General features: G+C 39.0%; 1 long non-coding RNA gene across 1 annotated transcript in view; it reads right to left on the bottom strand.

Annotated features, from left to right (window-relative positions):
• Positions 1–1,012: 1,012 nt before the first annotated feature.
• LOC114232417 (uncharacterized) overlaps positions 1,013–27,290 on the bottom strand; it is a 36,289-nt gene continuing 10,011 nt past the window's right edge. The window contains exons 2-3 of the long non-coding RNA XR_003618470.2: positions 3,343–3,490; positions 1,013–1,143 (exon numbers count right to left, since the gene is read on the bottom strand). This is a non-coding gene — a long non-coding RNA (uncharacterized LOC114232417). The remainder of the gene's footprint in view (positions 1,144–3,342; positions 3,491–27,290) is intronic.

The following is a 27,290-nucleotide window of genomic DNA, read 5'->3' as shown; positions in this document are numbered from 1 at the left end:
CATCAAAGCTTCAAATGAGCCAGACCAGCGTGGCTCAGTTGTTGAGTGTAAACCTATGAACCAGGAGGTCACAGTTCAATTACCTGTCAGGGCACATGCCCGGGTTGTAGGCTCGATCCCCAGTAGGAGGCATGCAGGAAGCAGCTGATCAATGATTCTCTCTCATTATTGATGTTTCTATCTTTCCCTCTACCTTCCTCTCTGAAATCAATAAAAATATATATTTTTTTAAAGCTTCAAATAAGAAGCTTAAAGGGTAAAAACTATTAATATCACTGCAAGCAATAAGTCATGGACTGGAACGGCACAATAATGATACATTCACATAGCATGGGATAATTATAAGGTTTAAAAACAGAGGTCATATTTAAAAACAACAAAAAAGCTGCCAGTGAAAAATACCAGCCTAATGTTATCAGTAATTTCAATGGGTACATATGAAATCAGATATAATTAAAGCTTCAGGAAATAAACACCAGGAAAAAAACATGCCAAGATATGATTATAAACAGTAGTTTATTAAAATGACTTATTCACATATTTGGGAGGTATTTCCATAAGACATGGCACAGGGTCTTAATGCTTTGTTTTGGTCATTAGACAATAGCTGAATCACGAATAGAATCTAGATTTTCCAGCTCTTGGTGTAGTGGCCTGGCTCCAGACCTAAGAACTATACAGTGTACTTTAAAAGGTGCCTTTGCATTTAAGAGTTCTCTAAATTATTTCATGGATCACCTCTAGCTAACAGCAACTTAAATACCACTTCCCATTGTATCAAATTAGCAGCTCTTCTAAGCAATACATGCTTAATCTTTGTTGGCTTATTTCTCACTTGACCCAATGGAGGTCTTTTAATATTGAATGTTTAAAGTAATTTTGTGCTGTTAGGATCCATGCCACAAATTCAAAAAAGATAAATCAGCATATTATTTTTAAAGAAAAAAAATCAGAAGCTTGTGTTTTAATATGTAGAATACAATAAAGCCATTCTCAGAGCATAATATCAGTATTTATTGATTTATGGATTAGTTGTTGTAGATAATCATCCAAAGAGCTCAGAAACCCCCAAATCCTTCCAGAGGAAGCAACCTGTCTGTTTCTTTAGAATCCACTCCTTTGTGCCCAGCAGGAGACCATGCCCTAAATAGGGACAGAAAGCTTGCTCAGTATTTCATATACATCAAAGATGGGATTATTTAATTTAATAGGAAACACATATTATGGTAATATAGGAAGGAAGCACAACCTGTGATATTGAGAGTGTTGCCACTCAAATTACTAAACAGGGTTCTGGCCCATGTCAAACAGTGCCAGCCTGTAACAATGGTGGCATAATTTTGAAACTGATACCCATAGAAGATACCGCTGCATGGGAAGTCTTATCCAGGTTAATTTCATCCCTCCCTAAGGATTCTTATTTTTCTCTCTTAACCTGTAAACACAGTAAGTGTCCAGAAGTTGGTTTACTAGCACTTGTGAGAAAAACCCACATAAAGTTAACAAAGTACATAAATCCTTACACGTTGTTGATGTGGGTAATTTATGAAGAAAGGAAGGAGCTGTAATAATACCAGGTTCAATTTGCAGGGTATCACTCATAGAGATGTGAATCAGTTCAATATATTATCCCATTTTGCTTTCAGAGTGAATAATCTATTCTTACTGATTATTGGGAAATCTATTTCTTAGTAACTTTCTACTTTAAAAGTTCATATTTTGCAAACTTTAATAAGAACTGAAAAATATGGCTACCTAAGAATGACCAGAAATCGAAAGTGCTTTTACATGGACATACTTCAGCTTTGTTAGTAAATTAGCATGAACACTCTACAAAGAAGAAGATAGCAGTAGATAACAATACTGCAAGGCAGAGGAGGGCAATGGTAACACATATAAGATGCTTAAAACACTAACTCTAACTTGGGTTAATTTTTTTAGCATCCCATAAACATTTGTGTGTATATATATATATATATTTATATATATATATATATTAGTCTAAAATCTATGATTATGGCAAAATGCCTAAATGTGTGTTCTATTTCTTTCAAATGGAAAAGGTAAGGTTTGATATAAGAGAGATCTGAGTTTGAATCCTGGTTTCCCTCTAGTAAGTTGAATAATTTTGAAGGACTGAGTTTTCTGAGATTCAGTTTTCCCACCAGTAAACAGAGATAGTAACACCTTCTTCAGCGGCTATTTGGGATAGCATGAAAATAACCGAGTGCAGCCCTGCCGGTGGGGCTCAGTTGGTTGGGGTAGTCCTGTGCACCAATGGGTTGCTGGTTTAATACCCAGTCAGGGCACATGCCCAGTTGCAGGTTGCCAGTTCCATTTGCAGGCAGCTGATTGATCATTCAGCCTCATATAGGTATTTCTTTCTCTCCCTCTCCCTTCCTCTCTCTCTAAAAAATCAATAAAGAATCTTTAAAAATAATAATAATAACCTACTACTTGGTGGAAAGTACATAATCTATAAATGGTGGTTCCCTCTTTTCCCCTCAGGCTAGGGAGTGAGGCGTCTAAAACTTTTATGATTCCTCTGTAAATTAAAGAATTCTCCATACAATGGACACTCAATAATTGTTGAGTGATGGCATCAAAACATCTCAGCAAGACTGTGATTATGCAGGTTTTAATCACCACTACCTCCAACATGATTACAACTATAGATCCACAAGAAGGATTAATGATCAAATTAAAGAGCAGTAGATATTTGTGGCTTATATTGAAATAAATTTTAATGGTTCTAGAAAAAAATCTCTGAATTGGTCATATAAGATCAAGAGCTCTCCCTCTTCCCTATTATTTAACATATCTAAGTTAAATAATGTCCAAATATACAAGCATACAGTAGACTAACAATAGAATTCCATATTGATTTGTTTGTCCAAAATACATAAATAGCAAATCTTATGGAGAGTTTTATGATGTTAATAGTTTGCCTAATCACATCATTTGGAATACAACACTTTCTCTATTTTAAAATGTGTGTAAAAAAATCAATATTCTCTCCCTGCACTATCTGTATGCTGCCACCACATGATGATGCACTCATAATTTTCTAACAGTAATGTCAAATCAAAATTGCATCAAAGTGCCACCTACATTGGCTTCATTCAGACTTGCCATGAGATTATTGTTACAATATGAACTGCATTTGCATACATTAAAATACAGCAGAAAAAGTTACCACTATGCATGCTAAATAGTTGGTTTTTCTTAAACTTAAATATCTCAGGTGGTTCACTTTTATTTTCAAGCCCCTAAGGGCATTTTACTACATTAAAAATTGCCTGCATCCAGGCAATTATTTGCAAAATCTCAAACCAACAATACCTTTGCTCATTTGTGATATTGTCTCTATTTTTCTTTGTCTGTTTTCAAGCTGCAAGGCTGCCATGGAAGCTGAGTCTTTGTGAGTTCATATTCTCCTGCTGTTTCCCTTTCACTTCAAATCAGCCTCCCCTGTTGCAAAGGGCATGTGCTAATGATCCGAGTCACAAGTGAGAATATAAAAGAAAAAATGAAAAGGCTATAATCACATTAATGAAATGAACAAGGGAGGTTTTAGACTGAAAGTCTTCAAGGCTTTGAGTAGTAGCTCTGTTACCATTCGAATACCTCTTCTGCTCCTTACCTGTGCTCCTACCTGCAGCCTGGGTAATCCTGGACCACAAGTTTGTAGATACTGCCAGCATGAGATAGCGCCAAAATCCATATGTGGAAATTGTTATTCATTAAGTACACGGTCCTATTTTAAAATACACTTCTGACTACAGGCGGGTGTTTGCCTGAAGGTAGGTCATTGAGAGTCAATGCAAATGAAGGCAGTTCCCCAGCAGGAAAAAAATTAACTTATGGAACTTTGTGGGCATAGGTCTTTCTCAAAGTACCACCAATGGTACATCCTCTTTAGGATGTAGCCCAGTCAGCCAGGTGCTGAGCCAAGGCCTCTATACTGATTACTCAGAGTGAACAGTCTCCCAGTAGGCTGCTCACATGGTGCCTTCCAGTGACTCGGGGATGCCATCATTGTAAATGGAAATAACAAGGGTTACAGTGAGAGGCATGGGGCACACTGTAAACTATGGTAAATACATCACTAGTCACTCTTCCACTTTGAGCAGTATTCACTAGAAACTAGCAAATACAAATCATATTGCAGGAGATACCACCCCTAACTTACCCTATCCTATGAGCACTTTGAAATCATAAAAATAGAGTTGAATGCCTCTCTAGAAAACCTGGGTCTTAAGTTCCATAGAGAATGCAACCTCTTTTCTTTAGTCTTGGTGGCTTCTAGCTAAGATAAAGTGATTGCTCTTGCTCACAAACTCCATCTTAAAATTGGAAGTTTAAAAAAAGCAGAGGGGATCCTCTTTGATGATGTCTCAGTGGCTCTAGACCATTGCTTCTCAAACTTGACTACACATTTGGAATCACACGGGCAGTTTTAAAAAATACAGAGGCCTTGGGCTCCACATTCAGAAGTTCTGGTTTACTTGGTATGGGATGTCTGGGTGAGGACTGACTAGATGATTTGATTACACAGAAAAGTTCAAGAGCCACTGAACTAGACCAGTGTTCCTTAAAATGTAATGTGCATGTGACTCACCTGGGGGCCTTGTTACAATTCAGGTTTGATTCAGTAAGTCTTAAAAGGGGTCTGAGACTCCAGGTCACTGACAAGCTCCCAAATAATGCCAATGCTCCTGATCTGCAGACCAAGTTTTAAGTACCAAGGCTTTAGACCCATTGGTAATGCAGGCAATGAGAGCATAAACCCCCTTTATCAATCACCTGTAACCTTACCTTAGCCATAGCAGCAACCTATTCTGGTAAAGGAATAGTAATGGTATATGCAAATTGCATATATTTACATTTGCATACAGTTGAAAAAGATACTGGATTATCATTGCCAATCACTACATCTGGCACTGGGGTATTTAGGCTAAATCTAAATAATTGCTACTTGCTCAGCTGATGTGGTTCAGTGGTTGAGCATCAACCCATGAACCGGGAGGTCACAGTTTGATTCCAGTGAAAAGTAGGTTTACAGTGGTTCATATGGAATATAATAAAACTAAGGGGGAGGGGTCCCTCAGCCCAGCCTGCCCCATCTCACATACTGGGAGCCCTCAAGGGATGTCCTACTGATGGCTTAGGCCCACTCCCCGTTGGGAGTGGGCCTAAGCCACAGTCTGGCCTCCCTTTGCGGGAGGTGACTGGGCTGATCAGGGGAAGGCACCAGCCCCATCACCCCACTGCTGCAGCCACTGCCAGTCACTGCAGCCACCAAGGTATTTTCATCAACACGGACTCCAGTCCCTTCACCATGAAAAAATGACAACTTTCTTTAGGCATTTTCAAGATGTGTCTTTCATAGGATATGACATTTCTTTCTTTATTTTTCTTTTTATCTTCACCTGAGGATATGTTTCCATTGTTTATTTCCCCCTTCCTTCCGATCCCAGGCTTGGCCCCTGCCCCCTGCCCCTCTGATTGCCAGCTCAGGCCGCCCAGGCTTGAGGCTTGGGCAGGGGGCCCCGCCCCTCCCATAGCCAGCTCGGCCTCTTCCCAAGCCTAAAGCCTCTACCGGAGGCTTTAGGCTTGGGAAGGGGGCCCCTTCACCCCTCCGATGGCCCACTGGGAGTGACATGGTGTCGAGGAGGTTCCCAGGACCCAGGTATGTATGCAAATTAACCATCATCTTTGTTGGGTTAATTTGCATACTCACTCTGATTGGCTGCGGGTGTAGTGGAGGTACAGTCAATTTACATGTTTCTCTATTATTAGGTAAGATAATTAATAAGTAATAATACAATAATAAACTTTGTGTTTCAAGTACTTAACTGTAGAGCTCCTTTCTCCACCCTGTATCTATTTATCTAAATATCTATTTACATAGAAAGATAGATAATGAGTGTGTGTGCATATCTTTATCTATATCTATATCTATATCTATATCTATATCTATATCTATGTCTATGTCTATGTCTACGTCTACGTCTACGTCTACGTCTACGTCTACGTCTATGTCTATGTCTATGTCTATGTCTATGTCTATGTCTATGTCTATATTCTTATTTAACCCTAGAAGATATACCTTGCTGTCCCCATTTTATATCTGAAAAAAAAACTGAGACAAAGAAAACTTAAGTAACTTACACAAGATCAAAAAGTTAAAAAGTGTCGGAGTCACAATTCAAATCCCTGTTTTTAAGACCCAGATCTTTGCTTTTACTCACCCTGTTACAATGACTTTCAAAGAAAGCAAACCCTTTTATCTGAAAGAAGATGGGAAGGTATCCTGATCATTCCGTCACCACCTACCCCTCACTCAGAAAAGTAGGTTCTGTAATCTCCAAAATTCTGAGGAGTTGTCCTTCTAGGTGAAAGTAATACTTTCTAAGATATTCAAATGGTTTACTTGATTGCCCACCTTTCTAATTCATTTAGGACACTGTAAATGTATAGGAATCAGAAAGAATTTAGTTGGTCACAGGATTTCTAGATCAATTGCTACCAGCAGTTCCCAGATGGACTTGGAGTGGGAAGAGGAGTGGCTCATGGGCCCTGAAAAGCAGTAGAATGGTTGCTCTGAGAGAATTTTAACCCAAGGAAGGGAGTCCACTTGGATTATAGTACTTGGTTCTCAGGAGTTTGGCCAAATGATGGATATAATACAAGTTGCTGCTAATTGAGGGACTTCGTTTTGTCTGGAGCCTCTGGTGAATGTTGAACTTTCAGCAGCTACAGTCTGGATTGATGTTTGTGGTCTGGATATACTGCTGAAGAGTACAAAAATACCAGAGAGAGATGCTAAGTTAATGGCTACTGCCAGAAAGAATTCTAAGACATGCTTAGGAAATTAAACTGAACCATTTGATGTCCTGTCCTGGTGTCTAAGTGCTGAGAGTATCAGAGTCAAACATTAGTGGTATTCCCACTGAAATCAGGAATCAACCATTGCTACTCATAACTCATTGTAACCTAGAAATAGAAAGTAGCATTCTCATTGAGTTAAAATTTTCTTTTAGGAGCTAATGATAAAGACAATTCTAAATATTAAACACTAGACCCTTGGTAATTAAACACAGAAACAAGAGAAATGCTCACTAACATTGCTATTTTTAACAATGTTCTGGGAATCTGAGCCAACACAAAATTAATAAAAAAACAATGTGTATATGTATTGCTAAAGAAAGAAAGGGAAAGAGAAAACTGTTTTCATTTGAAGATGATAAGATAATCAGAAAGAATCTTTATAAATCAATAGAAAAACTATTGAAACTATTAAGAGATTTCAGCAAATTAATGTTACTTTATTAATGTTATTTAGATATTTTACTAAATTAAAATTTTAAATCTGTTTATGCTACAAACTATAAAATTAAATGACAAATTAGGGGAAAACATAGCAAATAAAGATAAAAAATATGTTAACCTTAATAAATTAAAAGCTTTTAGGAGTGAATAACATAAATAAAAGCATGTTGATAGCATAAGCAAAGTAAGTAAACATAAATACAACTGCATATTAAAAATCTCTTAAATAGCCGAAACCGGTTTGGCTCAGTGGATAGAGCGTCGGCCTGCGGACTGAAAGGTCCCAAGTTCGATTCCAGTCAAGGGCATGTACCTTGGTTGCGGGCACATCCCCAGTCGGGGGTGTGCAGGAGGCAGCTGATTGATGTTTCTCTCTCATTGATGTTTCTAACTCTCTATCCCTCTCTCTTCCTCTCTGTAAAAAATCAATAAAATATATTTTAAAAATCTCTTAAATAGAAATAAAAGTGTAAATATTAAAATAGGAGACAACAATATCAATTTGATAAAAATATTTTTCAAATATAACATTTATCAAAACCCATATAATATATAACAACAAGAGTATACCCTAATGTAAACTATAGATTTGGGGTGATAATTATGAGCCAATATATGTTCACTGATTATGATAAATGTACAACTGTGGTGCAGGACGTTAACAGTGGAGGAGATCATACATGTGGGGGGATGGAGGGGCATATGGGAACTCTCCCGATGAGAGGGAAAAGGGGTAGGGGAATAAAGAATCCTGGGCAGGTGCCATTAAAAAAAACACACTATTTGGAAGTTTATAAATATAGTAACAATATTTTCTCTAGGTGAGATATTGTGATTTTTATTTACATTTTTTTCTATTTTCTGAATGTTCTTCAATAAACATATGACATACAAAATTTAAACACAAAATAAATATTATTTTAAAAAATTATTACTCAAGGCTAGCTCAACACATGAAAGCCAATCAATCACATTAGCAGTCTCTAAAAAACAAACAAACAACTACATGCTTATATTAATTCATGCAGAAAAAGTATTTGACAAAATTAAACATGTCTTCATCATAAAAACTCTCATGAAACTATGTATAGAAGGAAATTTTGTTAACTTGATAAAAGGTATTTTCAAAATAACTACAACTAACATCAGACTCCATGGTGAAAGACTGAATACTTCTCCCTAAGTTCAGGAAGAAGACAACTTTAGATTTCTACTATATTTGTTAAGGGGAAGCAATATGATACCTTGCTACTCAAAGTGTGGTCCAGGGACCAATAGCATGGGAAACACTTGGGAGCATGCTAGGAGTGCAGAGTTTCAGGCTAAGTCCTAGACTTACTGAACCAGCGTCTACAGTTTAATAAGTCCCCAGATAGTCCTTATGCTCGTTACAATTAGAGAAGGCCTTGTGCAGGGTACCAGAATAAGCTTTGGAGCCAGACAGCCTCGAGTTTCATTCTCATCACCACCAGTGTGCTGCTTTGTGCAGGTCACCTAACCTTTCTGTGTTTCAGAATCTTCCTCTAAAATGCAGAGAAAACTATCCCTCTCCTGCCAGGTTGTCATAAGGGTAATGATCATGGACCTGGTGACATCATGTTCTAAAATGTGCCAGTGTTATTAAGAATATTCTTTTAAGAAGCTTGAGATATGTATGCTATTTCCTTTATAATAACTATAGCATGCTAGTGAGTATAAGTACACAGGTGTAAATGTGCAGAGGTAAAGCTAACATTCTCCAACAGATACAATAAAAGCAAAATCAAGAACTCGGGTCTCCTGAGTGCCAGATTATCACACACTGTTTGACTTCGCTGGGCCCTTATCACAAAGCTCACACTCCCCCACAACCAAGGCTGTTTCCTGAATTGCTGAGTTATATATTCCTAGACACAACATCACAGTCAAAGGTAATATTAGTCTATAGATATATAGACATAGTATTGCTGTCATTTCTAAAGGCCAAATTGAGACCTATGTAGGACATCTCCCTTCTCAATCTACCTTATTTGTCTTTCCAAACTTTAAAAACTTATATCGATCTATAGCTTGTTGGTTAGCAAATTGGCCCCTGTACACAGAGGGCAAAGAGAGACTGCAGGAAGAGGCAACCATTCCAGATTGGTAGGTGACAGTTTAAATAGGCCAGGAAACTAACTTATGAGGGTCGCTTTCCTCCCCTGGCCGTCAGAACCTAAAAAGTTTATATAGGGGCCTTGACAGAGTTCAGTCATGTACATAACTGATATGGTCTCAAAAGACACCCTACTCTTTCAAGGATAAGTCTTTGAAACAGCTCCTAGTGTGGAATAGTGAGCAGAATACACATTCCCAGGACAGGGGAGGGGTGAGGAGCTTCAGGTGTCCCCAGGTCTAGCTCAACGGTCAACCAGGGATCATGTCCTCTCGATGACCTCATTCCACAATAGTTCTAAAAAGAAATGTAAAAATATTTTATCGAAGTGAAAAATGTAATGAGGCAAGTGGAAAAGACCTGTTCTAGAACTCGCTTCAGCTCTAAATAGCAATGCACAGTTCAGAAAAATGAATTCCATCCTTCAATTGGTCAACAATGAAGAATTAATGAGTCTAAGGAGTCAGAACAGGGCTTCTTACTTTTAATTCCAATATTTCAGGAATCTTAAAATCATCATGTTCTCCTCCTGTCTGATTTATGACCTTCCTGCTGCTATTTTAGCCATTGTCCCCTTTTTGTCCCTAATGAGGATATAGAACATTTGGTCACCAGTTATCTTTGCAAAAAGTTCTCGTGTCCTTATTCAATCATCCCTCAACTTTGTCTTCATCAGCTTTGCTCAATTTTATTATGAATAAGCCATCTTTCCTATTTCCTTCCACTCCAAAAAGATACCAAATCCATCTCCCCTTTTTTGTATTTTCCTTAAATCCTTTTCATTCCTTGTCGAACTTGCTCTGGGCATCTGAAAGTGGTAATTCTAGAAGAAATTGTATAGCTCCCATCTGCCATTCAAACCTGGTGTCTCTCTTTACAACACTGAGGATGGCCTTCTGTAGGGCCTGACACTTGATCTGGAGTTGTGCCAATATGTGCCACAGCCCACTTCTCAGTACTGTCATGTTGCCCCACAACAATCGCAGACTTGTGCCCATCAGATACCATCCACAGTGACAAGAGGAAAATGAGGACACTACAGTGAGTTTTCTAAAAAACTGCACTTATGTCCATGGAAATAGTTGCCTTGTATTCTGAAATTGCATCTCTCTTTCTTCTGTTTTTTGCACACATACTTTCTTTTGCTAGAATAGTATAATAACACTAGGGGCCCAGTGCATGAATTCGTGCACCTTGAAAGGAGCTGTGTGGCTGCAAGGCTGCAGAGGGCACAGGGACGGGTCTTGGCCCATCCTCTCTGCCCCTTCCCAGCCCCTCCTGCCATGGCCCCTGGTCCCCTGGCTGCCAGCAGCCTTGCTCACACCCATTGACAGCATGGAGCAATTGGGGCCAGTGCCAGCAGCAGGTGTGAGTGGTGGCTGCTGCCCTGATTGCCCCTCAGGAGCAGAAAAGGTGGAGAAGCCCTGAGGAGTGATTGAAGCCAGCAGCAGGTGTGAGCGCCCAGCTAGACCACAGCGCACGGGAACAAAGAATTTTCAGTACCCACTAGAGGCTCATCCCGATGACAGTGACCGGTGCCCCACCTTGGTCTGGTGTCCCCGCTCACCTGCTCCACCATCCCGCCGCAGCCGATGCCCGCCATGTTCTGTGCTCTGCCACCTGCTACCGACGCCCGCCATGTTCCACACGTGCCCCCTGGTGGTCAGTGCATGTCATAGTGACCAGTTGTTTGGTTGTTCGGTTGTTCTGCCATTCGGTCTATTTGCATATTAGGGTTTTATATATATATATAGATTGTCCCACTTTTCAAGGAGTTTTGCTTTGCAAAGCTAAAATGCTGGCACTTTGTCAATCTTTTCATCTTTGCTATTGTTGGTTTTGTTTGTTTGTTTTTACTACTTTGAAATCCCAGAGCCTGGGTGTAGATGTTAAGAGCACATACCTTGGCCACTGTGGTCAGAACTGGATAAGAATCACTGCCCTGCTTTCTATTGATGAAGTAACCATAGACAGGTTGCTGAACCTCTCTAAGCTTTCATTTATTCATAATACAATGGAGATAATAGGACCTACATTATCAAAAAAGAAATAAATAAGTTAACATATGCTAAGTGCATAGCATAATACCTGACAGAATAATGAATCAATAAATAGTAAGTATAATTATTATTATACCCCCTTGAAGGTTATTTGGCCAAACATTTAAAATAAGCTTTCCTCTGTTACCAAGATTTCACTTTTTTTTTTTTTTTTTTTTCTGAAAAACTAACATCCAGTCAAACTCAAGATCTCACCTTTGATTGATGGTCAGTCCTACAGGATAGAAGTTTATGATTGAAGCTGAGTCAGTGTGTTAATCATGTTTTTTATTTTCTATATTTTAAGATACTTTTGAGTTGGGGAGAAGGAGTCCTTATGGATCTCATGAGGGACTGCCCCTCCCAGAGTTAGCTAATTCCTAGCACCTTTGATGTGCAAACCAACCAATTCAAAACACATAACTCAACCATCTCTTTTAGTTAATTCTCAAATGTCAAGCCAATATTTGTCCTGTCCTAAATCACCCCTGGGCCAGGTACAGGACAACTAGACCACTTCTGTAGCCTCAAGCCCACTGAAATTATTCAAAGTAGCCAATCCTAAACTATTTACCTTGTCCTGCCTTACCTTTCTTGCAGAAAGCACAATGAAGGCTTGTGGCCATGCTTTTCTCTCACCCTTCCTGCCTCCAGGACAGACCTGGGTACTTCTCCATGTGGCCCTGTGGGCCATGCTTCCTGTTTCTAGGAAACTATGAGTAAAAGCTTTTCCTTCTTGTTGTCTCCTGATCTACTGGCCTCACACACCTAATGAGTAAAACAAATCCAGGCTCAGTCGGTGTGGCTCAGTGGTTGAGCATCGATGGATGAACCAAGAGGTTATGGTTCAATTCCTAGTCAGGGTACATGCCTGGGTTGCAGGCTTGATCCCCAATGTGGGGTGTGCAGGAGGCAGACAATCAATGATTCTTTCATCATTGGATGTTTCTATTTCTCTCTTCCTCTCCCTTCCTCTCTGAAGTCATTAAAATATATTTTTAAAATAAATAAATAATCTAGAATAAATTTTAATACTTAGCAAATCGAACCTGTCCTATATGATTTTTTTTTTTTTTTGGTTGATTACCCTCTTAAATGTGCATAGACCAGTGGTCGGCAAACTCATTAGTCAACAAAGCCAAATATCAACAGTACAACGATTGAAATTTCTTTTGAGAGCCAAATTTTTTAAACTTAAACTTCTTCCAACGCCACTTCTTCAAAATAGACTCGCCCAGGTCGTGGTATTTTGTGGAAGAGCCACACTCAAGGGGCCAAAGAGTCGCATATGGCTCACGAGCCGCAGTTTGCCCACCACGGGCATAGACCAAGTTGTCACCACCAGAGTGGCACTGTAGTTTTTACTAATAGACCCCTCCCCATCTCCATCCAAATCCACTTGGTATTGGGTGTGAATGTCCAGAATAACTAGTGAATTGACTTGGCTTCCCAAGGATTAACTTCTAATTTTGAATACATCGTCATGGAAAGTGGGGTGAGGTTCAGACCTACTTCTGGATTGCAGAAATAGGGTATTGGCTTCAGAGAATTTTTGAAAACAAGATCTCAATTATCTTACAACTATCCCTGTATTTTCTTGGAGTCAATAACAATGCAGAACAAGCAGCATATAAAGAAGAAGAAGCCTGGCCACTGTTTCAAATACAAGGCCCAGGGGAGCAAAATTCATGTTTCCCTCATTTCCTGGGAAGAATTCATTTATCATTGCTTTCTGTGCTTTGATGATATTGAAAGTTCCTTTCAGTTCTTAAGTGATATGACTTTATGCCTATTGCCATCATTTTATTTTCTCACTAATTTTTACATAGTTCACAGAGATACCATTAGAACAAATGAACTGTTATTGTTAGCTAACAGATGAGACTGAACAAAATATGTGTATTTGTTCACAAAAAAATAACTGTGATGTTCAAAAACGTAAAGCTTTGTTTCTGCCTATATCACTGACTCATCTAGGAAGTCTTCTTGGCCACAATAAAAGTTCCGTGCAATCACTTAAGAAATTGCTCTCTCCAGAGGGACAAATCCCCCATCCTCCATAGCCACTGAGGATGGTAAAATAGAGCACAGAATTTTAGTGGCTCTGAAATCCTCTCTTTCTTGATTTATTCTGGACATTGACCAGAATAACCTGCTGGGAGACCCCAATAAAAAGACTGCCTTTACAAACACTTTACCTTTTCCTTCATATATAATTGAGGTTGAGCTTGTCAATAAAGCTTTCCAAAGGCCATTCACCACAATACTCTTAGACAAGTATTTACATTCTTTCCTCCTCCCCTATCAAAAGCAAGACTATTTTTTGCTACCTTAAAAAAAATGAATAGGAGTAGAAGGCAATTGGAAGTAGAGCTTAGCTTTTCTATCCTGGTATGGTTTTAAAAGATTCCCGCTCTAACAGAAATACATCTTGGACAATAAGAGCTTGTTCCATGTTTTCCGCCTACTGCAGCTTTGTGATTCGGTCTATAGTAGTTTCTAAAATGGGGTTATAAAGTTCTTTTGCTCCTTGCTTCTCCTGCTGCGGCTATTCTGTTGAGTATTCCAGGGTGCTTTTCTTGTTCTTTTTACTTTATTTTATTCTTTGTTCTTATTGGGTTTCCATGCATGTGTTCACATTTATGAAAACGATCCTTTGTAGACATCTATAAAAAATATATATAAAATGGCCCTAGCTGGTTTGGCTCAGTGAATAGAGCGTTGGCCTGCAGACTTAAGGGTCCTGAGTTCGGTTCTGGCCAAGGGCACATGCCTGGGTTGCGGACTCAATCCTGATTGTGCAGGAGGCAGCCGATGATTCTCTCCTATCATTGATGTTTCTATCTCTCTCTCGCTCTCCCTTCCTCTCTGAAATCAATAAAAATATATTTTAAAAATAAATAAAATAAAAAGTGAAGTACAATAAAACAGCTATACTAACAAGCACATTCCTGTCCTTGTCTTGTCAGTCATTATCACCATTTCTCACTGCATGCTCAGTCATCAGATGCAGAAAGTAGCTCATTGTAATATTTACTTCACAACTTATGCAAATAAAGATTAATTGTACCCAGACTATGTAGATCATTTTTTAATTAGCAGAGTCACTGTGCTTAGAGAAAATGGTGATTAAATAGGATAGCAAAATGATTAATCCATCATAAAATTTTAAGTTCTTCAACCCCTAACATTTCAATTGAAGATGCTTTTATTCATTTGAACAACTCATCATTGCAGTAAAAGACAAAAAGGCAACTAATGCGAACTAACACCCCATATTTGCATTAGCATCAGTCAATGAAAGAAAACAACATAACCTATTTTAATTACATTCAAGGTGTTTGTCCTATTAAGCTGAAAATTAAACATGCAAAAATGGATTTCATGATGATATATTCCTTTCCAGCATATTAGAAAAAGGAAGAAAATTATTGTAGATATAAAACAATGTGTGGTGAGCCCTTCTTGCAAACTCTTGCATGGTGGTTTCCCAGGAAACCACAAATCTGCAGATGTACAAACTAAAATGCAGATGTGTGCATTTCAAAGAACTAAATCCAGTTTTCATTCCTAATGAAGCCAATTCGTTTTCAGGGTCTTACACAGAATACTATGTCCCTCCAAATTGGGGTAAAAATCTGATCTCCTAAGCATGAACACTGAATACTATTTGAAGATTAACATTTATTTATTAAATCAAATTTGATTTTTCAACCCATACAATATATGATCTGCACAGACTGGCAACCAGTGAACCAGTAGGCAACCTTGTTCTTTGGTATCTCCCCAGGGGCCCTGCTGAATCATCACCTTGCAGGTTGTGTGCCAACTCTGGAACAAACACAAATGTATATTTCCTCTCCAAATGCCCCACTTTTGCCAGGAAACTAACAGATGTACCAACAAATGTTGCAAGTCTGCCGGTTAAACGTGGAGCTCATTGAATTTCTATTGCATTTCTCCAACACAAGTGCATTTGGAGCAAAGAAAGAAATTAAAATGAAGTCAGGTGTCATTCAAGAAAATTACAGTCCCACGGAGGATAGTTTTGAGTTGCAGCTTTGAGTTGCCATGCTGTGCCTTTCACAGCTGCCTACAGTTCTTGTCATTAATAATCAGTAAATAAGATCTGCAGGTGGGCCTGGAAGGCACCCGAGCCAAGAAGATGATAGTTAGGGCTTCTGTCTCTAAGATGGGTGGCCAGGCTCATTTGCACAGCCCAGCTTATGTTTCCACACAAAAGTGCAACCCTACTTAGCATAGCTTCAGGGAAGCTGCCACAATATAGGGATCGCTAATTACTGTAACCAACTGGCAACGATGCATCCAAAATTAAATGGCCTGTGACTGAGCAGATGAACAATTTTTATGGCCCAAAGATCAGGGAACAGGGATAGTTTGTTAAATTAACTGACAGCCTCTTTGGTCTAAGTAGGTGAGTTGAAGTCATTTGAAAGCTGTGTTTGCGTGCAGTTACATACCAGAGTCTCTCCTGCGTAAGTACAGTTCCCCCTGCAGTTTTATGTGGGAGTGTGGCGACATTTAGTGCATAAAATTCAAAAAGTTCCCCAGTTCAATTCATAAATGACCAGGAGAAGCTATTCTGAATTCCTGTGGGATTGGTTTTCCATACACGCAAGTTTGACCTTCTTAAATTTACCTGATACTAATTTAAATAGGTGCATAGAGAGGTTTTTAGTAAACCAACAGAACCCTGCATGAACAAAAGCCTTTAACTTCTAATTTCCAACATTGATCACACTTAGAAACCAAGCCTTTTCACTAACCCATCAGAAGTTGCTGTTATTATAAGTTCCTTCCCAACTGTTAATGTATTTGTAAGTCTTCCCCCAAAATAAATCATATAGAGATGCGAGCACAGCCTTGAAATTTTCCAAAGCATTGGTTTCAGCAAACAATACTTTTCCCTACCACAATTTAAGCCACTATCAACATTTTGAACTGTGTAATTATTCGCTCCTGAGGAGGTGGAGTGGAGAGTGGAAGGGAAGACTGTCCTGTGTATTGTAAGATGGTTATCAACACCCCCCACCTCTACCTACTAGATGCCACTAGCAACCCCTTCCCCCAAATGGTGACAATCAAAAATATTTTCAGGCACTGTGAAATGAGACCTGGAGAACAAAATCACCCCCTGGTCGAGAATCACTGGCCAACAGTTTAACAAACATTTATTGAATAGTTATACCAGACTCTTCTGTGAGGCGGTAATAGGTAAGAGTTAGGTTGAGAAATAACCTGTGTCAAAAATGACATAGATGTGACCTGGAGGAGAGTATAGTTTAACAAGGGAGACTAGCACATAAACAGAACATTTCAACAACATATGACAAAGGCTAAAATAGAAGTGTGTTCAGAGGGCTCTGGAAATGCAAGAAGAGAGGCGACTTGACTCCTGATGGTTCTGATGATATTTCTTAGAGGAAATTGAGCTGGGGCTTGAAGAATGAGTTAAAGATGGCCAGATAAAGAAAGCTAGAGAGAGCATTTCAAGGGGCTTTCCTTGAGGGAAAACCTAGAGGTGTGAAACATCAGGGTATAAGTGAGGAACTGACATTCAGTTCTAAGCAGTTCTATTCATTGATACTAGTTTTAAAAGCACATTGAAGATAAAAGAAAATAAAGAATATTGAGAGATAAGAGTGGAGTATATCATGTTTTTTTGTTAATATGTTTTTATTGATTTTAGAGAGAGAGGAAGGGAGAGGAAGAGAAAGAAACATCAATGCATCGACTTTGATCTGCTGCCTCCTGCATGCCCCCTGCTGGGGATCAAACCCACAACCCAGGCATGTGACCTGACTGGGACTCAACTGGCTGGGCTCATGTTACAAATAAGTACTTCCTAATCACTAATTCAATAAATATTAGTTTACTGTCTACCAGAAATTAAAAAATATATATGAGACTCCATGCCATCTAGATGCTCAGTATCTGGTGAGACAGGAGAAATATAGGTATGACTCAGATATGTTCTAAACTGCAGATTAGAATATAACTCTCTGTGTTACTCCAGACTCTAGAATCTTCCCTTCATATATTGAATTTCACTAGGAAACATTCGAATTGCCAGATTTCTATGATAGTGTTATAGGGGAACGTGAAGAAGTTGAAGACATACAGCCTACAAGAAACGTAATAATTTGGTTGAGAAGATAAAACTCATTAAATGATCATGAATCATGCAAATTATGAAAAATGCCAAAGAGGTACAGACTGCTAGAGAAGCCGAAGAGGCAGAAATAATTGTAGACTTCCATGGTCAGGCAAGAACTGGAGAAAGATATGGAATTTACTCTGATCTTAAAATATGGTACTATTAAAATAGTAGAATGGGGATAAACATTTTAGAGAATGGGGGAAATGGCGAGTGTAATGACACAGACGTTGGCCTGTGCCTAGCATTGTGGAGACAGTGAGGAGACATACCTGGGAAAAGCAATGGTTCCTGCAGGAAGAAAGAGTTGCAAGTAAAGAGTAGCAAGATGTGGAGGACCTTCAAGCTGGACGAATGGGGTGGGGAATAGGGATGAGGTTAGACAATGCTTGATATGTATATCTACCATTGAGAGATGGATAGAATGTTGATAAGAGTTAGGGGAAAATACTTAGACAATGGCAAGGAGGTGGAAAATTACATGCAGTGTGTATCCCATATGGCTGCAAATTTCTCTCGGATTTAGATGGTCTTAGGTGGTGGATGAAGGGGATGTCCTACTTGCCCACAGTTTTTTGTATTTCATGATAAACATCGTTTCTTTTTGAGCATTGTGTTAACATACTGATTACCATAAACAATTAAAAGAAGGTTTGCATTTTGTTAAAAAATATTAAAAGCCATGCTTCAACTATATATTATACCTCTGCAACTAAATGCCAAACCTCCAGGAAACGACTTCTGCCATTCTCCTCCACTCATTCTGACTTCAATAAAATGACATCCACTTTTCTCAGCCCCACAGAATAGGCAGTGAATAATGCCTCCCAAACACAGAAGCCTGTGCCCCACGCCCCTTAGGGACTCTGTTGCCTGCAGCCAACAGACTTAGGTGCATTCCTGCCTAGAGCAGGTAATAATCCAACCATGCTAGTTAGCATCCTGCAAGTTAACTCCTTCTCTCCCAGAGGCAGGTTGGGAGGGAACCTCTTCCTGTTTTTCTTTTTCTTTTCTTTTTTAATTTCTTTATTGATTAAGGTGTCACATATTTGTCCTCATCCCCCCATTCCCATCCCACACCCCTCCCCACGGATGCCTCCACCCCCCTGTTGTCCTTAACCATTGGTTAGGCTCGTATGCATGCACTGTTTTTCTTACATGTACTTTAGAAGCACATAATTTTGAATATAGGAGGTAAGAGATTGGATACAAATGCTGCCTTCCTATGACTCTTTGGCCCCAGCACAGAGGCCAGAATTCATAATATATAACTGACTGAAAATACAAGAAAAAAACATTTCTTCCTGTGGTTCTCAAATTTGAGAGTACATAAGAATCAGGTAGAGACTTGCTGCCTAGAAATTGTGATTCAGTAAATATGGAGTTGGAAACAAATATCTGCTTTGACTTAGATGGTTCTGATATAGGAATACATTTTTAACAACCATTTTTTAGAGGAGCATGAAGTAGAGTTTTTTAAAGAATATTTCAGATATATTTCTGAAAATTAAGGCCAGTTGTTCTTAACTTTGACTTTTATCCTGTCCACATAAACAAATACATTTATTAGACAAAAGGCAACCCTGCTGTCTCTGAAGTGTTTGGATGATAACACAAATGTATCTGTAGTCAATACTTTTAAAAAAATATTTTTTTTATTGATTTCAGAGAGGAAGGAAGAGGGAGAGAGAGTTAGAAACAACCATGATGAGAGAGAATCATGGATTGGCTGCCTCCTGCAAGTCCCCCACTGGAGATCAAGCCCGCAACTCAGGCATGTGCTCTTGACCAGAATTGAACCTGGGACCTTTCAGTTTGCCGGCCGATGCTCTATCCACTGAGCCAAACCAGCTAGGGCAGTAGTCCATACTTTAAAGTCACTTGAGGTGTCCCTCAAGGAAATCTGCTACCTCAAATCACAAAGCTCAGAATCAAATCTTCCATTCCTACATTAGTCATGTTTTTCAAGAGATACAAGGGACTTCAAGGAAGTTTCTTATGTCAAACTCGTGGCTGGCGGGCCGCATCCCTCATTTATTAAACTTCTCCACTTTCCTCTATAAGGCTGTCATAGAAACCTGGCAATTCTAATGTTTCCTAGTGAAATTCAATACATGAAAGGAAGATTCTAGAGGCTAGAGTAACACAGAGAGTTATATTGTCAAGGAATCTGCTTTCACTGAATAGAAAATCCTCAAAATCCTTTAAAGTGGGTTGAGTGCCATAGTAGGTGAACTGAAGATCTGATGAAAGCTCCCATAAAACTTGCTGAAACACTGGCCAAGGTAGGCCAAATATCCACCTCACTCCTGGACTTGAAAGCATCAGAGATGTGGGAAGGAAAAAGGGAAAACTTTATCAAAATTAAAGACGTGTGCTCTTAAAAGATACTGTTAAGAAACCAAAAAGAGAAGTCACAAATGGGGAGAAAATATTTACAAAGCATAAGTGTGACCACAAAGTTAAAGAAAAGAACTCTTACAACTAAAAAAGAAAACAAGCATCTAATTTTTAAAATGGGAAAAATATTTGAACAGACACTTCACCAAACAAGATATATGATGGTGAATAAGCAAGAAAAGAACCTTTAGAGCAATGCAAATTAATGCCATAATAGATTCCACTACCCACCTATTAGACTGACTAAACTTATAAAAGCCTAACCATACCAACTATTGCAGAGGAACCTATAACAACTGTGGTTCCCACACACTGCTGGTGGGAATGTGAAATGATAAACACTGTGGACAACATTTTGGCAATTTCTTAAACATACTAACAAACCAGAGTGTGTCGATTGCAAGAGGATTGCAATGTCATATAAGACCCTAGAAACTCAAAATGGAGCCTCTTTCTCTCTTTTTGAAGCAAGAAGGACAATCTGCTGGGGTTTTTTTTTCCTTCTTGGGCAAGTGAAATACAGTACGTCAACCAGCAGAGAGGCCTGCCTTCTAATCTATGTCTCAGGATTGACCTGCAAGGCCGATGGCCCAGTGCTTAGCCTTGCAGATTTCATGTCACTGCTCCTGGTACTGAGTATGCCTGTCACTCGCAGCAGCATGCCAGAGGAGGCTGTCAGTAGCCGCTGTTTCCCAGCTGTTTACAGCAGAGCTACATGGCTTCAGGCTGAGCTCCCGTGCTTTGTTCAACCACCTGGTCTGATTTCTTCCACCTATCCTCTATGAATCTAATGACGAACATTTAAGTTTTAATGCCAGTGGGAATAGCATAATGTCTGATATTCTCTTTCAAAGTTGAATTAGTTTTGTGGCCCCCAGAGTGGTGCTAGTCCTTCCTCTTGGCCTAAACTTGCCTTAAGATTAAGTCACGCAGCCCAGGAGGCATACATGGCTCCTAACTCTGGGTTCTGGGATTACTCCACTGCTTACGGAATTGAGCCCTTGGATTCACTTAGGGGACACTCCCATTTATTCACGTTGCTCTTCAAAAGGTACACATCATTTTTTCCTAAAATGACCAGAGTCCTGATGAGAGGGAATGCTATAATCCCACTGATCCTCGTCCTCATCTACCAAAACCTCTTAGTAAATCCAACCATTCTTCTAAGCGCATATAAAGTCATTCCTGCTCCAGAAAATCTTTCAGTATTCTAGTTTATTCCTGGCTGCATGCAGCATGTATAATGTTCTGTCTTTTTATTCCACAATCCAATCTATTTTATACACGTTTGATAGGTCAGATTTTCTGAAGCACACCCCGTTGGTTAGAAATTTCCATTGGCTACCAAGAGCTTACAAAACAACGTCCAAAGTCCCGGGGAAGTCCATCACTGGCCTCAGCCCATCGGACCAGCCTTTCTCCTGCTGCCCTTACCCAGTTTATGCTCTAGCTAAACTGAACTATGGGCTGTTCTTTAACGCTTTCCTCTTTCCATGATGTAACTTATGCTACCATCTCCACTGAGAATGTCCTTCCCCCTACTCCATATGACTACACATGACAAGCTCAAATGGTGTTTTTCTATGAGGTCTTCTGTTTTATGCCCATTTAAAAAAATATTTCCATCTACCAATTCCCATTGCCACTTATCTGAATCTTTCTTAATACTCTTGCCATTTCATTTCTTTTTAGGAGCTGTGTGTAAGTATTGCCCCCCTTTCCCCAACTGAACTACAAGTGTTTTAAGAATAGTAGGGGCCATATTCCATTTATCTTTGTTCATAGTTTCTTGAATATAGTAAGAGATAAATAAACAATTCTTTCCAAGACAAGCTCAATCTTGTCCTCCGAACAGAGACAACTGGGCCAGAATTTGTGATAATTTGAGTCTTTGCTAATTCTGTGTCCTAGGGCAGTCACTTAGCATCAGTTTTCTCAAATGGAAAATAATAGCATCTTTCCAGTCTGCTCTCTGGGTCATAATGATGAGCTAATCAGATAATGTGTTGGTAGAGCTTTAAAAATTGCAAAATTCTATACATGGCTTACATTCCCCAAAGTCAGCATCTGGCATGTACTTCTCCAGTGCATACATGTTTATACACTGCATCTAAAATTTTAGACATATTGAACCATTACAAAACTAGGGTAACTCAGTGGTATCACATCAGTACCTGTAAGTCCAGAGAAGCTTGGGAACTTGCCCCTAAATAGTTTAAGAGACACAACTATAAGAATGCCTAACTCTCAGTCGTGGCCCATTTCTATTAAGCAGTGCATAGTAGACACTCAGAAATACTTGGGGAACCAAATAGATCCTGTAACATTTTGACTTAAAGTTTAAAAGGCAGTATAGATTGAGATTCCCCTTAAAATTTACCTGACTGAGAAAATAATATTGGAACAGTAGTTAGGAGCATGCCTCTGTGTCTCACCACACAATAACTATTCTTGAGCAAGGTCTCAAAACCTTTCTGAGGCTCTGCCAAGTGTAAACTTTAAGAGGATGGGGACTTTGTGCCTATGTTATTCATTGCTGTGTACCCAAACCTAGATCCGTGTCTGGTACCTAGTATGTGCTCAATGTGTATTTGTAAATGAATGAGTGAACCCCAGATTTCTCAAAAGTAAAATAGTAACAATCTCATAGGGTCACATTACTGTGGATTAAGTGGACAGAAGCCCTAAAACTCTTAAGACAGGAATCCAGTAAGTGGAATCCAGTAAACTGGCCATTATTACTATCCTGAAAACAAGTCACCATTTCTTTCAACTGGGGATGGGGGAAGGAGAGAGCTCCAAAAGAATGGGTTCTTTAATCTGAACACCCAGTCTTGGTTACTAGGGATTGCAAATCTAGTGAGAATTAAAAACATATTCTATCAAATGTTGATTGCCCAGAAATGCCTCTACCAAACCAAGCATTATCACTGAAGATCAGAACTTGGAACAACTAAAGATAAACAGAGCTGCAGAACAAAAACACTAAACTAGAGAATAAAAACAGCTCTCTGATGCCATACACTAACACTACATGTTAATTTTTTTATAAACCAAAGAAACACCTTTTTTCTACCAAATACCTCAACAATTAAATATAGACTCAAACATATAAATAAGGCAGTAGTAGGGCATGTAGGTTAGTTATATACTTTTTATATTAAAGGAATATTTTATTAAATGACACATTTATACCACAGCTGACTACAAGTAATGAAATCAAATGTGCATGTTAAGTCACTTTTTCACAAATATTCACACATAGAAAATGAAAACATAGTTAATGAGCTATTTAGGTCAAATGACAGCAACAATGCATCACACAGAGGGATAACCAATATTCAAATAATATAATACAATCTAACTAACAATAATATTGACCTTGACATAATTTAATGTATCCTTGAGGATCCCAGAGGCATTTCAAGATCCTTCAGAGTCACAGAATCATCATTAAGATTTTCAATTATAATTGTGTAGTATTGTTAATGGCTATCCAAGCTTTCTAGTTATTTCCATTCTTTATAATAGATACCTGCTATACAAGTATATAAAAGCAGTATATGAAGGGGGCTGTGCATATACACGTATAGCATAAATGCAGTATGAATATAGAATGTATACATTTCCTTAATGCCTTGCTTTACTTTTCTAGAACATTGTTTCCATGTTTCCATAAAAAGCACAACATATTCTAAATAAAACATTTTCACCAGTTTAAAAAAGGGCTTTAGACAGTACTTTAAATTTTTTTCAGTTAGTATATGCTTTGACTCCTAAAAACTTTTGCTTTTGTATTTTTAAGAGTTTATTTTAAAACAAAAATGTTTTATCCCTTGCAGGTCCATTCGAATAATGGTTAAAATGACAAAATAATGACAGAGCTACTCAAACATGAATAAGTCAAAATTCATTTTTAACAGCATCTTGTTATTATTTAACAAGGTTTCATTTCTGGTGATTCCCTGTCCATTATCCACCTTCTGCTTTGGTTTCTCATATATATATGTATATGTGTATATATATATATGCCTAAGTGACCATTATGATTGGACGACCGGAAGACCGGCCGGTAGCTATGACACTCAATGCAGGAGCTGCCCCTTGGTAGTCAGTGCACTCCCACAGCCAACTTCCTGTGGCTGGCTTACCTCCTGTGGTCCCTCCCCCTGGCCAGTCCTAATCAGCCCCAATGGGCCCTGATAGGGACTGGGCGAGAAGGCCCTGATTGGCCCCGATCGCCAGCCAGGCCGAGGAACCCCACCTGTGCATGAATTCGTGCACTGGGCCTCTAGTATCTATAGAAGCATGCTAAACCAGAACCCTCTTATTTCATTAATCATTTAGGTACAGATTTTAAATCAAGAGATAAGAGTCCTTCATGGAAATGTTTGCATATGGAAATATACCAAGATATATTCTGTTTTTCCAAAATAAATTCCTACAAAAACAACAACAAACACATCTGCCCCAGCAGGTGTGACTCAGTGATTAAGCATTGGCCCATGAACTACGAGGTCACCAGATCGATTCCTGGTCAGGGCATATGACTGGGTTGCAGGTTCAATCTCCAAGAGGGGGTGTGCAGGAGGCAGCCGATTGATGTTTCTTTCTCATCGATGTTTCTATCTATTTCTCTTCCTTCCTCTCTCTCTAAAAATCAATAAAAATATATATATTTTATAAATCACCTGATTTTAATTGTCAGTTTTTTCCATAACTTATTCATGAAAAATATAAACAGTTTAGAAAGTGTTCATCCTTCCAGGCAGAAAGTGTCTATGTTAAGATCACAATACTGAATCTTGAGTGAACTTATGAAATTCAGTAATTGCCTATTTATTCCACTACCACCACCCCTTGCTGCACAAACTAGGAATTCTGGAATATTCCTGCCTCCCACTCACCCATCAGATAGCCAAACTCTTGTACCTATCTTAATAACAGAAGGCTCTCACTCACCCAGCCAGTTCCTCTCTACACACACAGTTTCCACTGTTCTGAGGGCCATTACTGTCCCCTTTGGCTGCTGGATATCCTAACTATCCTTTCCCAGGATGGAAAAACTTAGCTGATCCTTACCCTGAGAGAGATTTCTCCTTAGGGTCCCCACAGCATGGTGTAGGCCTCCCAGCTCGCCCAGAATAAGCACCCCATAAGAGGTGGCTGCCATGGCTCTATTATCTGACTGTATTTGACCAAGTTTTAAATGGGCCTCTAGCCCCAGAGTGATTCAAGCCCCTTGAGGACAGACACCATGTCTTGCTCAGTTTAATATCCTCCAGGCATAGTACATGGTTTTTTGAAACATAGAGTATTCTTGACAAATGATTGTTGAATGAAGAGCCACTGAAACACGAGTTAGAAAATCCATTTATGGCATTTAATAGCTATGTAGTTTTGCTACCTCTCTGAAGCTCAATTTTCTAACTATAAAGCAGGAAGAATGGCAGGCTACCTGGGCTGTTATGAGAAACACATAGTATGTGCTCCAGAGGTGTCTGCTGGGCTGGACCACTATTCCCTGGATTGCCTTTTACAGCTCTGCTAGAGGCGCATGTCTGAGAAAGGGATTATCATAAAAGGCAGACCCTTTCCTTTCGCTTCCCCCCAGTTTTTGTAAAGCCAGAGCAATAAGGTTGATATTATTTTTTGAAAACATATCATGTTTAACTATATGCATTATATAGGGGTAAGAAGAAGAGGGAATGAGAGCAGAGAAGGAAAGCATTCATCAAAGCCTCTTTGGTTAGTAACACCTTCTTGCTTAGGGTGGGTGGATCAGGGAGGATAAGAAGATTCATTTGTTCCAAAATAAGTCTTACCTTTATGACTTGACTAAAATGTTGCCTTTTAACATTATCTCGGAGAGAATGTAATACTTCCTGATAGACACACTGATGATATTAAAAGGAGACATGCATCATTCAGCCTAAATATGTGTATTAGGATACTAGTTCTCAAGCTTTTTAATGTAAACCTCAGTTTAAAAAAACAAACTATTTTACATCATAACCCAGCACAAAACAATATTTATCATTACCACAGTAATGTATTGTGTATTTGTGTTCAATTGAGAGTTTCCTAGAGTGTTGGCTGCAACCAGGACAGATGGAGGTAAAGGTGAGACGATCAGATAAGTAGAGAAAGTCTGTGTAAATTACCCAGGCCCTGTGGGCTAGAATGGGACAAACACAAATCTTAAATAAAGATTTTCATCCAGTTTGCCCTGGCTGGAGGGAGAGCAGCTAAAGGAGTATTTCACACCTTGGTTGCCCTGCTCTTCACCCACTAATTGGTTTTATGACATTAATGGGGGATGTGACCCATGTATTGAAAACAAAAATAAAACAAAATTTTATAAAATAACACTGTCTATAGTGCCAGGAGATACTATTCCATGATGAATCCTGTAATTATTTTGGGCAACATGAAAGTATATTGTATTGTATTTTTGTGCAAAATAAATACGTTAAATGTAAATTTTTAAAATATAGAATTTTTGTGATACTATATTGGCATTTTCCCATTTTATATACCGAAAAATATTAAAAAGAAATAAAAACAAACAAAAGCAAAGTGGCCCAGCCTCTTGACCTCTAGGAAGTCCTTTTTATACCCAATGACTTTAAACAAAGAAACTAAATCGTCCTCTGAAAATTAAACTTGCACATTTGACATGTCCACTGGAAGAAGGTAGATGGTCTCTGAGGCCCAGAGGAGCAAAGGTTGACTATAGCTAATTAGCAGTTATGGCATATTTACAGAACAAAATGAGGAAAGTGGGGAGCTACCGAGCCACAGAGACTCAGCAGCAGTATACTAGTATATGTGCATTGCACACACACCCCTTATTTTCTTTAAAGATACAGATATTGCTGCAGGTTGAATTCTCTGGGAAGAAGACTAAAACAGAGTTGAATATGCAGGAGATTTGTCAGGAGTTGCCCTTGTGATTAATACCTGTGGAAGGGAAGGGAGGGAGATAGGACTGGGCAAAGGAAAAAGTCGAGTTGCGAGTTGCGATGCAGGCCCATCAACACCTCAGTAGATTCCAAGCTCTAGAGCTAAATGACCCAGCAGGGTTGTGCTTCACTGACCAGGCCTTTACATCCCTACCTCCATCATTTACCAGACGTAGGCCAACCTAGGAAGGATACGACCTAGGTTGAGACAGTTCTCTCTCTATAGCTGGGGCAAACCC

This window comes from Eptesicus fuscus, chromosome 8 (assembly GCF_027574615.1).
Source record: "Eptesicus fuscus isolate TK198812 chromosome 8, DD_ASM_mEF_20220401, whole genome shotgun sequence".
NCBI lineage: Eukaryota > Metazoa > Chordata > Mammalia > Chiroptera > Vespertilionidae > Eptesicus > Eptesicus fuscus.
Note: the sequence above shows the minus strand (reverse complement) of the source record. Positions and strands in the feature narration are given on the sequence as shown.